General features: G+C 38.9%; 1 pseudogene; it reads right to left on the reverse strand.

Moving 5' to 3' along the window:
* Positions 1-1842: 1842 nt before the first annotated feature.
* Positions 1843-4628, reverse strand: LOC117454454 (uncharacterized; annotated as a pseudogene).
* Between the last annotated feature and the right edge of the window lie 8073 nt (positions 4629-12701).

Consider the following 12701-nt stretch of genomic DNA (forward strand, 5'->3'; position numbering starts at 1 on the left):
AACTGGTTTTAAGGCATCAATATTTGTTCATGTTCTAAATTGTAGGAATGTAGTTTTATTGTAACTTCGGTTAATTTTACCCAGTAATAACAGGCCCAACATCACAATGGGCTTAAACCCAAGCACATAACATTCATACACTTTGTGTCTCCTACGGAGGCCTTTATTTATGTTAATTGTTGAATCATTTTCTTCCCAAGCTTCCCTCTTTCTAATCCTCATCAAGCAAGTATAAGTATTAATTCATCAGTTTAATCCAAAGGATATACATTTTGAGCTTTCTGTAAAATGGTTGCGAGTTTGAGTCCTGGGTTATCTCAACATCCTTTCAAATGTCTTCATCTGTCAAGAGAGGAAATGCAACTTAAATAATTAACTCTAAAATAATATTCTCTATGCAGACATGTCATGTATGATGTCACCATACATGTACTCAACATATTCTGTGAACTCATAACTACAGTTTCATTTAGTTATATTTCAAAATGAAATCCAAAAGTAAAATTCCCATAAAAGGGTAAAACTCCAGACTCTACTTAAAAATTCAGCGACAATTGAACAATTGAACTCCATCTAACATTATTTAACTCTTTCTGCAGTAGCAACGTGTACCACCCGTAATCCTAGAGCCAACGAGGCGGCAGTGGATGAATCAACTGACCTGGTAAATATATTTGTAACTTTGAAACTACATTTTCTGACTTTAGACTCAAACATTCAAAGACTTGGTTTGGATTAAGTGTTTTTCATTTCACAGGCCTAATATTAAAGGAATGTATGTTTAATAGACTATATGATTTTCAGGATGGAGACGAAGAGGCGGTAAACTATGCAGCACTGAATTACTCCACAAGAAAAGTGAAAAAAGTGAAGCAAAAGCAAGAATTACCACAGGAGTGTGTGTACTCCGCTGTGAGAGCAAACCACACACAGCACCACGCGCCCGTGTGAGCTTTAGCTTAGCTCACCTTTGCATGTTTTTAACAAATGTTGTGCTGTTAATTACTTTGCTTTATATTTTGCTTTTAAAAAGCTGGTTGTTGATGTGACAAGCACGAAAGAACACTGCTTGTTGCACAGGCATGAGGAGGCGACTGAGAATGCCTCAAGTTGAAATCAATAAACTTTTCAAACACCCAGAGAAAATTATGTGGGTAATCAATGTTCATCAAAAAGCAATTCTGCATCTAAGATGCATTTAATTACTGTGCATTGTTCTTTTGGATGGGTATTGGATGCAACTGATTGAACATGTGTTCCCTTACTAATCATCACCCAGCATCAAATGCAGTCACTTGGAAACAGAGCAGTGTGTAACATTACTGTGTAGAATATATTAAAGTAAAAAGGTTTGCTAATATTGATTTAATGACAAAAATGGCTGGTTACTCGATATTCGATGGATAAAATGGGTTGAACTTTGTATGAACTATTTATCATTTTCAAAAAATTATTGTTGTATGTACTTTTGGTTATATGGCACACATATTTTAAGAAAAATAAATATGTTTGCTGTAATTGTACTAGTTTTATATTAGCAGAAGAAGAAACATGAAAACAGAAAACAATCCAAATGACTGCTTTTCACCAAAAATACAGTAATGAAGCTACATTTGCTTTAATAGAAAAAAACAACGCCTTTTAATGCCCCCTGGTGTATGGTACGGAGATGAGCAGAACATAGATTATATATAGAGGAAATAGACTCTTCCTGCTTTGTTCTACCAAGTTGATAAAGACAAAGGGTGTACGGCGGCATAGAATCAGTGAGACGACAGTATAGATGTTTGACAGTCATTCACTAATATCTGTGTTTGACAAAAAGTTCTCAACATACAGAAATGGAACAAAATGCATTTTTTATTCAAACTCATTCAATATCACTTAAGCATAAGAAGAAAAAAACATCAAACAAACATTGTATGAGTAATGCAAGCTCGTTATAACAGCTTTAAACTGAAACACATTACCATTATATCACATTTGGTACAAAGATATCTAATACAGTCCAGTTAAAAGGTGCCGTCTAAGATTTAAATCCAATAAACTGCTAGCAAATATCTACTTACACTCCGCTAGCTGACTGCATTATGTGCCTATGCTAAAAGAAAAGCTGGTTATGATCCAGCCAATCAGCATCAGGGTGTTTATGCCTGTGCAGTGTCCAGAGGACAGGGGAAAGGAGGGCCATGGATGTGTAAAGAGAAAGGCAGTGGGAGCAAGAGGCGGGGTAAATACGAAGAGGGACATTTGTTTTTAAGATCAAATATCAACAATCTTTCTTGAGAATCGCTGACTCCACATTTGACTGAGATCAAAAAGCCTTGGCAGCCGTGTAGACCCCGGGGCCAGTTTCCATCACGGTGAAGACGACAGTAGAATAAATCCATGGGTCTTCATTTCTCTAAGGAAATATATTACAAATTATTTGTGATAATAAACCTGATCGAGTTGCATCATAAGCCTTTGCAATGTTGATCTTACCTTCACATTCCTTTTTGCAACATTTTCTTGCAGGTAAACAGCAGCTACAATATGAACACAAGTTAAAAATAGAAAAGGATGCCCTAGTTTGTAAAAAAAATGATATTAGCATCAGCTAAATAATGTGTATTTTACATAGGTAACTTATTTTACCTTTATTATGGCAATAATCACACTTGTTTCTCTTGATGGCGTGAATAAGGATGGCTATAACAATCACACTAATGGCCGAGACCACAGACGGCAGAAGCAGAAATACATCGTCTGTCCATGAGACGGTTCCTGAAACATGAAAAGGAAAATGCAATAATATTTAGTTAGAATAAAAGAAAATGTACCTCCACCAAAGAAGATTTTAATTTATTGTAATTATTTTCCTTACAATCACTCTAGATTTAATTTAAGTTTGATTTTAATTTGATGTCTGATCAACACTTAATATGCAAACGTCCCTATCAAACACTTAAACACTTGGATTGATCATAAGCTAACCTATGATATACAGCAATCGATGTTCGAACCCGCACGCCTTCATTTCCTTCCTATTATTAAATAACAACAGATGCAGAATATTGGCATGGACGTATATAATAATGTTATAAGATGGGATGGTGCATTGGCAAAAAACGTTGTGTAACTAATATAGCCTATAAGGAATATACTGAACATTCCCTGTTGGCAGTGGCCTCTCAGCAGGATAATGCGTGATGCCACACAACACATAAAATGGTTCAGGAATGGTTTGAGGAACGACAATAATTTCAAGGTGTTAACTTGGCCTCCACATTCCCCAGATCTCAATCCGATTGAGCATCTGTGGGATGTGCTGGATAAACAAGTCTGATCCATGGAGGCCCAAACCTCACAACTTACAGGACTTAAAGGTTCTGCTGCAACGTCTTGGTGCCAGATACCATACAGCACACCATCAGAGGTCTAGTGGAGTCCATGCGTCGACGGGTCAGGATGGTTTTGCCCGCAAAAGGGGGTCTTACACAATATTAGGCAGGTGGTAATAATGTTATGGCTGATCAGTGTAGTTGTAGCTCATACTTCATCCCGCTATATAAACACACTTAGAGACTTAATATTAATAAACATTCAAATGTAATTTAAATAAGAATTTAAAAACGTACTTGTCTCCACTGTAGTTCCTTCTCCGAACAGGATCTGTCCACATGTAGCCACAGCACAGTAATACGTCCCGGTATCAGAGGAGTTGTGTATAGTTTTGGACAGACTGAAGACACAACTGCGTTCCTTTTGATCCTCACTGTGAGTGTAAAGGATGCTTGGATGGGATTCTCCTGATCCAGATCTGAACCAGTACACATTGTGTTCACCTGGACACTGATCTGCATTTTCTTTGTGTTTGGAGAGGAGTGAACACTGGAGAGTCACTGAGTCGCCGGGCTGGACTGACTCAGTCTTCTTTGCTTCACGTAGACAGATTTCTTCAGATTTTTATGATCTGTGTGATGGACAAACATTAAGAATAAAGTAATTTTAAGGATTTTACAATGTAGTAAATTAAGTAATTGAAATGAATATACTTTACCATTCACAACTAAAAGTGTGCCGTAAATCATTTCCAGTTTGTATGACGACCCTGCTTGACAGAAGTACGTTGCTTCATCTTCTTTTGTGACATTTCTGATGTTTAAAATATTCTGAGTATGCCGTTTTGTGATGTTGAATCTTGAGTTGTTAAATTGTCCTTGAAGTTGTATTTTGTCAAAAGTTCCTGCCGCAACTGTTTGAAACATATATCCAAACTTCAGCTTATACCAGTAAACCATCCAGGCTTCATTTGTAAAGACTGAACATGTCAGAGTCAAATTACCACCAAGTTCCACCAGAGTCAAAGAGATCTGGTGAGGAACATCTGCAGTTTGAATCAGGGCTGAAAAAAGAGACAATAGGACAAAAACAATGATTGATAAGAATAGACAATGAAAGTTGATAAGATAATACAGTAATACTAATAATTAAACATTTCTAAACTTTAATACGACCTTTCGAAAATAGTAGTGCTCGTCTTTAAGTAGTAATTAAAGTTGCACTCACACAATGTCCTTAGAAGAAACAGAGCAGCCAGTCTTCCCATCATTGTGCCACAGAGCCCTTCCCTTGCACTGCTGATGTCTGCACACCCAAATGGAACATTTACACTAAAGTCATCAAGGTTAACAAAGTAGAAGTCATTGTGATTGGCTGAAAAGCAGACCACGACCCTCGATTAACCAAACCTTCGATCATGTCCCCTTTTCAATTAAATTGAAAAGCTGTGTGACCAAGCACCATGTGACATGTTGTGACTTACTGATACCCAGCAGACACACAAAAGACGACTAAACAACTGACAGACAAACTTCCTGTCACAACAGTGTACAGAATTTCCAGTGCAATGGGAATCTACTTTTATTCTTGTCCGTGTCGAAAGCATTTTGCTATTGAAGCTCACTGTACATGTGTGTGCATGGTCATTCATTTTGTCACTGACATGTCAGTACCTTTAGGACATGATGTAGGTCTGGTGCTGCGTTGGGCAGTAATGCATTACTTAGTAATAGAGCTATTTTTGTCCAAATGCATTTTTGTTGCAGAATGTTTGCCAAATAATTTACGAGAAAAACATTTCGTGTCCATAACTTTTATTTCTAGTCTCAAAGCATTTAGGCATTTTACTTCAAAGCAAGAGTAAATTCACATGTCACAGATACAGTGAGAGAGGAAAAGCCATTTCCCTTCCTTTGACCGACCACTGAATCTGTTTCCTCTGAAGAGACCTACAGGATATGTAATGAGGTTAGAGGTGCAAGAAGGGAAGTGTTTCACAAGGAAACATAAATCTAATTTTAGTTTAATCATTGTCACTCATAGTGTTCACTTTAACACAGTATTTGTCGGCTTTATGTACTGTAAATCACATTACAAAGAAAAACAAAAGAGCCAACACACAGTGATTCTGAGTTGATACTGTTTACGTCTGACTCTGAGAACATATGTGCTCAACGTTATTCACCTCTTCATGTGTTATTTGAGCTGTACAAAGTCAAACAGCACACACACTTTAAAACAGCACTAAAGACACCTTCACTGTCAATGCATGACTAAAATACTGTAGTAATGAAAAGGTAAGTTTTTATAACGAATGACATTGAAGGAAATGTGACTTTGAAAGCACCGCCTTTCCACTCGTAATTGTTTTGTCAAGTGGGTGTCTGTTCACCCACATTTACAGGGAAATAAAAGGCAACATTCAGATGTATGTTTTGCAAGAATCTTTCTAAATTATATTTAAGAGTAATGTGTTTCCCCTTGTTCACCTCAGGCAGTACAGTAGATTGAAGGGCTCATATTCGACTCTGGAATACATCATGTATCCATGTATCCAATGTCAGACACGTTTTTTTTGCCAACCCTACATTTAAAAGCTTTTGCAATAGTCTTGTATTAAATAAAATGTTGCCTTTCAACATGAAGTCCGAAGTTTCATTATTTGTGGAGTTTTGACTTTCTCCTCCATTCAGAAAGCCTTTTTATCAGGTTAATGTTTTTTCCCAAAAGGCAGACGTTAAAGATGTTTGGTGGCTCCGTCCATCACTAAAAGGTATCGACACAAAGTAAATGTGAAAGACTATAAACAAAACACACAAGGGCCACTTGAGGGTAGTAACTTCATAAAACTAAAGAATTTGAACCACAACAGCACTCAACGAATGTATAGGACAAGATCATGTCTCATGCAACTTGTAATTTATTTGACCTGCTCTTATCACGGAGTAAGAAACTACTCCCCTGCAGCAGTAGGGAAAGCAGCGGACAAAAGGTTTTTGGTCTAATGTCTTAAACAAATGTCTGTGAATGAAAAGGAGAAGAAAACCTCTTCTTTCATGACTTTGTCTTGGTTATTAACAGTATCAAAGGCCATTTAGAACTTGAATTATATATAGTATGTGTCTGTAATCAATGGAAACGTTGACGTTCAATGTTCTCGTAAGTGACTTAGTACTATGATTTTTGTTTCCTAAGTGAAACCAAAACCCAACATTTACTTTACGCCTGTTACAAAAGGAAGTCCGCTACGGGCGGTTAATATTGATTTATGCTAGTTGCTCGAATTACGTTGTTTTGGCTGTTATGTTATATTGTCACATTATGATTTTAACACAAATCTTTATCTTTATTCTAACCATATATATATATTAGGGCTGTCAGTCGATTAAAATATTTAATCGCGATTAATCGCATGATTGTCCATAGTTAATCGCGATTAATCGCAAAATCGCACATTTTTTATCTGTTCTAAATGTACCTTAGAGGAATATTTTTCAAGTTTTTAATACTCTTATCAACATATGAGTGGACAAATATGCTTTATGCTAATGTTTATTATCATTTGAACAATGACAAATATTCTCATGAATATTAAACAACAACCTCTGAACATTACAAATATTCGCCTCAATTCAACCTGGAACCTCTCTCATACAATACAAATGGGGTGTGTGTGTGTGTGTGTGTGTGTGTGTGTGTGTGTGTGTGTGTGTGTGTGTGTGTGTGTGTGTGTGTGTGTGTGTGTGTGTGTGTGTGTGTGTGTGTGTGTGTGTGTGTGTGTGTGTGTGTGTGTGTGTGTGTGTGTGTGTGTGTGTGTGTGTGTGTGTTGGATCGTTGGAGCTTTGTGCAACTCAAGGCATATGCTCGAACGGGAGCTGCCTGGACGCTGCAATCATGAGTGTGCTGACTCCAATGTCCCGCTGTCTGACTTCCTGCATCAAGTCAAGTGCTCGGCGCAGTTGTGGCGAAATGTCGCTCCTCTGTTTTCATTTAAACAGCTCCTTGTATCCGTTAGCGCAGCTAGCTAGCACCAGATGCTAACAACAGCAACAATGCACGTAAGGTCTCTCTCTTGCTCGCTCGGGCCACATTACACACACCCTCCCGGTCCTCCCGATGGCCAGTCGGTGCCTGCCGGTGAGCGTGGAAGTGTGGTCTGCTGCAAGCGGGCGACAGGAGCGGGGCTGTCAGCAGATGGTATTTTAAACTTGATGCGCTCTGAAACTACGGGGCGGCCGAGGAAAAAAGAATACACATGCGTTAATCGCGTTAAAATAATTAGTGGCGTTAATTTTTTTTTTGCGTTAACGCGTTATTAACGCGTTAACTTGACAGCCCTAATATATATCGATCATCAGTTGAAAGATAACTATCCTTCAACTGGATGACAGATGTGTTGCCCTGAGTCCCTCACCGCAGACTTGGATGAAGGACTAAATCCATGCATTGTTTATCTAAGGAGGCTAACACCTAATTCACAGGCATACTGTGTATGTTGTAGTAGTTGAGTGAAGATACAGTTACTGAATATTAGGGGACACTATAAATATCAAGTTTTATTATGTCAACAAAAAACAGAAGCAAACAGTTTGTGACGACCCCTCCCCCCTTCTGCCTGGCTGTGCTCCCTGCCTTGCTGTCTTCTGGCAGGTACTGGGAGCAGGGTGGGAATTTCACGACGGCCACGACGGCCATGGCCGTCGTTGCCCCGCACTTTGGCCGTGATGCCCTGTTAAAATTATACATTGAAGTCAATGGAGAGAGAAAGGTTATCTTTTGATCCCGTTTGAATTGTGCCACGAATGACACATATGATGTTTGTCAATTTAAAAGAATATTTTGCAAGTCAAAAAAATTAAAATGTGTCGTAAAACTGTGAAGTTACACATTTTTTTGTGTGAAACCGCTGAGTGAACTACAGGTCTCTTGGTCTCGCACAATACGCGTCACCATCACAAAGATGGCCGTCACGTTAGCAAATGTCTCCTGTTTCTTTCAGAATGAGAATAAAAGTATAAAACGAGGTGACTACAAGTCTGGACACGTTGAGAGCTGTACATACACGAAAGGGGAGTTATTCGGTTCTGTAAGAGCAGCGGGACCGGCTTTACAAGATGTTGGTGAGTAATATGAGTGCAATGTGTAACGTCAATGTCAGCTAGCTAACATTAGCTAACAAGGTACACTAACGTGTTTTGTTTCAGTAACTAGTTTTCTCCTTTAGAACTTCGTGGTCTCTGTGTATGCTGTGGATAACATTAGTGTTCACAAGAACAAGGTATACTCCCGTGTTTTGTTTTAGTTGCTCTTCAGATTGAAACGGACAGTTTTATATCGACTATACTGTATGTGTGATCTCCTTTTACATCTCGTTGTGTCGTTTGAGTTTATTTGCTGTGTGTAGATTCAAGGGTTTTGGTTATCTTGTCAATTTGTTTGGTTATCCAGGCACAGCTGTGCGTGACTCCCTCGGGTACACTGGTATGTGTTTTCCTAATGTAGAGAGCATTGATTAATTAATAAACTACACACTGAGTCTAGATCCTGACCAAGTCCTTTTTTATTGTTGATCAAATGTTTTTCAAAAATATATTCATACACATTTAGAAAAATACAATGTACAATCACAACCAGTACAACACAAATTACAAAAAAAACAAACAATAACAACAATCAGACAAAACTCTGGAAAAATAACCCCTCCCACCCCAGATCCGGACCATCCTTGTATTATTGCTCATTCAATCTATTATAGCATGCTAACAAACATGGTACTTACTTTATTTGTACAGATCTGCATGGGAGGCGATGGCGCGATGCAGAGCGCTGTCTGTGATTGTGCACGGGGGATGTACAAATGCAGCCACGCTGCAGCATTGGCAATATGTGCCATGTGGCAGATCAGCTCCACAGATGTTGAGTGCCAGTGGAGGAAGCCTGGCACTTCCAAAGTAGTCCAGCCGGTGTCTCAACTCTACCAACAGTGAGAGGAGACATACAACCCACTGGCCAGAGACATCGCCACTCAGGATGTAGACTGGTTCAGGTCTGCACTGAGGGGCGCACAGTGTGGCATGGCATGGCTTCACCTGAGCCAGAGCCGCGGCCTCAACATCAGGCCATTGTCACCGTGCCGGAGCTGGTGAAGGGGGTCGGGGGCTTGAGGCAATTCTTGCCTCAATGCGACTGAGCAGAGACCAGCAAGCTGCCATCCAGACAGCCACCGGAGGACAGCGGACAAAGTGGCAGTTACACAGGCGGGGCAGGTTGACAGCCAGCAAGTTTGGTTCTGTGCTGCGGTCGGGACTTTCATCCACTCCATGCGCGTCCCTCATGAAGAGGGTGCTCGGGGGGTACAACTTGGACGGAGTCATGGCTATCAACTGGGGGGTTTTAAACGAGGCCGAAGGGGTGAAGGCTTTTGTGCAGGCCTGTCAGGAGACAGTGTTCGAGTCTGGTCTCTTTGTGAGTGAGTCGGTGTTTTGGGAGCATCCCCCGATGGACTTGTGCAGCCATCTGCCCTGCTGGAGGTGAAGTGTCCACCATCATTATATAGGATATATATATATATATATTTGTATACATATCTGTAAATTGTATAATTTTATTTGATTTAAAAGTATTTTTGATCTCTGTCTATAAACACAAACTGAGTAAGATTGACAATAAAGTTGACTTTATTGTATATAAATATATATATTCTTTATGAAAATAGTTGACTGTTGGAGAAATGAATCCAAATGAAACGTTGGACTGAACTACAACTACGCCTTTAAATCTCTACGGACTGTTTTTCAGTGGGATGGCAAGTTCCTATCTTTAAACATTTATTAGTTTTTTCTCAGAACAGATTTGATTTTCTGAAGTTAATTTAACTTAACCATGTAAGGTCATTATTAAAAAGGTACAATCAATTTGTTTAGGGTTGAATAAAATAATGATAAACATTTCATTTGGATAATTTACTGACAGAATAAGAAACTCAATGATGCTCTACTCACCTGTTCCTTTTTATAAAGTGAAACAGTTGAAACGATAGATTTTAGTAAACTTAAAAACAACCTTCTCCAAAAGCTATCAAGGAATATACCTAATACTTGTTTTAGAACTTTATTACATATTTTTATATAAATAGTTTGAGTGATCCATAATTGACAGAAGCTTGTGTTTACACTGACCTGTCACTCATATATTAATGTCTTTGTAACTTCAGTAAACCACGACCTCACTCATTTCTTTCATCACGGTTCAGTAAACTAAGTGACACATGAACCAGTTTAATAATTATAATAACGTAGGATTGCAACTCTTTGAAACTGTAGGTGGCTCTTAAAAGAGCCGTTGTGTTTGGGTGTGCTGGTCTCAGGTCAGTCTAAGCCCTCTCTCGCGGATGCGGCGGGCCAGCTGGATGTCTTTAGGCATGATGTTGACCCTCTTTGCTTGGTTCATCTTACTGGGGGCAGCTACATGGATGTCGGTGCAGTCCACAATCATTGTGCAGTTGAAGGCAGAATGGATGAAGGCAGAATTAATGTATTATCGACTCAGAATGAAGCACAACTTCATGTCATACAACACATTGACTTTATTTGTAATTGTGTAAAAAAATAAAGCATTGACTAGCAAGCAGGACCTGCAGGAACAGAGCACGGTGATGGATGGAGCTGGGAAGAGAGAAGAATAAAGAAAACAGATCAACTTCATTATCGGATATTAAAAATTCAATTTCAAAACAAGTTGCCGCTCCTACAGTTTTCTAGTATGTAAAGATGATTTCACTTGACCTATGCACAATATCACACTCAATACATGTGTGTCTCTGGGGGGTGCATTGTGCCTTTGATGTATATAAATAATATACCATAACCAAATACTATTACGTACAGTGGAAATCAGGTTGCCAGAGCAGGTCAGTGTGCATGTTCCTCAGGGTCTCAGCAGTTACAGGTGAGGGAAAGGAAACAAAGAGAAAAAGGTCAGTAACAACACTTTGAAGTAACAACACTTTGAATAATTATCTCTTTTAATAATGTTCTCTCAGTAATCACTCAACTACTGTCTTTCCAACAAACAGATTGACTCACTATCATCACGATGAAACACGTCCAGAAGAATGGACCACAGATGGAAATTAGCTATTAGCTATAATCTGGCATATTGCATCTCTTCTCTTTGCTGAGATTAATGTTTTTGTATGCATGGTCCTTCTATAAATAAATACATGTCATGCAAAGCTGCCTGCCTGCCTTCCTTCCTTCGACTCTCCCTGAACTGCCTGATCTTTTAATGTTCAATGTTAACCATTTGAGCAGATAGCATTAAGTAGAAAAGATCGCAGATGCTAATCTGCCGTTAGCCTACCTCCCGCCCCCTTAGCACCTGGCGATAGGTTCCTCTTCAAATGTTTCAGAAAATACTTAACATCATGACTACTCTTACTGTTTAACATTTGGGTTCACTTCATGTTAAGGCTAATACAAATGACAAGGCTAAGTAATGTGATGCTAACTAACGTGCTCGCTACTAGCTATGTAGCTAGCTTGACTGTGTTCCATGCACAACATGTGTATTACCTGAGATCTCTGATCCAGCGACTCCTGGTCCTTTCATCAGACGGGAAGCGATAGAACGACCTATGATCTATAAGTATGATCACTTATGTGATTGCAACCTGGTACAAAGCACACAGGCATCTTGTAAAAGTGAATTTATTTTTAGCAATCTCTTATTTATTGGAGGGAATAAATCATTTATGAGATCTTCTTCTTCGCTTTAATTACGAGTCGCTCGCAACCACTTGGAGCATTATCGCCTGTGACATCACTTATGCGAGCCAGAATGGGATTTGGGATTTGTAGTCTTTGTAGTCGCGTATTTTTCATAGTCTTATATTTCAACAGTTTTACGACAAAATGTGACTTTTTGACATGGAACTTATTGTTTAAGATTGACAAACATCATATGTGTAGTTCGTGGCACAATTCAACGGGATCAAAAGATACGTGTTCTCTCTCCATTGAATTCAATGTTAATTTTTCGCTTCCGGGGTCCCATGGGCCGGATGTAGATGGGCGTGACTTCGCCTCTCTATATGATGCCAGTATAAACAAGGTCTTCTGTCGGCTCTGTACATCAATGCCGACCTATGCTGACAAGTAAGTGAAGAGTAGACAATATAAAGGTGTTGGCGAAATGTCCCACCAGTTTAGGATAATGAAGGTTCTAATCAAATCAATTACATATAGCCATTACATGTCTAACTCCTAATGACAGGAAGGCAGAAAGTGCATTATACAAATAATAATACTCATAATAATAGCAGACATTTTTTAACAATGACCACAATATCATTATTTTAATAAACCAAATATGAACAA

The sequence above is a fragment of the Pseudochaenichthys georgianus genome, chromosome 10 (assembly GCF_902827115.2).
Source record: "Pseudochaenichthys georgianus chromosome 10, fPseGeo1.2, whole genome shotgun sequence".
Lineage (NCBI taxonomy): Eukaryota > Metazoa > Chordata > Actinopteri > Perciformes > Channichthyidae > Pseudochaenichthys > Pseudochaenichthys georgianus.